We start from the raw sequence: 478 nt of genomic DNA on the forward strand, positions 1-478 counted from the left end.
CCAAATTGCCAGTGGGGTGGGGAAACATTTATGCTGCACGAGTTCCCAGCTTAAATATGCACCAGCTCATAAATTGAAATGCTCCTGTAGTCCTCGCTTTATAACTTCTTGTGCAAAATACACATATAATTGGGTAACAGGTAATTATGAACACCTGCAGCACTTAAAAAAATACACCTTAAACTGAACAAAAACATTGTTATGGCAAAAGGGATTTAATTATTGCAACAGTGGGCCCACTTCCTGTTTACTGATTTGATTTCTGAGCTGGAAAACATAGAAGGCTCCTGATTTCAGCTGAATCTCCTTTCGACCGTATCCCCAAAATCAAGCATTAAAGTTCTAATTGCCAAAGCAGCTGGATTGTAAATAACCAATGCAGTATGCCCCCCCCCTTTACTGAACCAGGATGTCTCTGCAGATGTGATAATTATTCACGGCAACTCCTTTTCCCTAGGAATATTTTCAAGCTAAACTC

Source organism: Podarcis liolepis (genome assembly GCF_965112155.1).
Source record: "Podarcis liolepis genome assembly, chromosome: 1".
Lineage (NCBI taxonomy): Eukaryota > Metazoa > Chordata > Lepidosauria > Squamata > Lacertidae > Podarcis > Podarcis liolepis.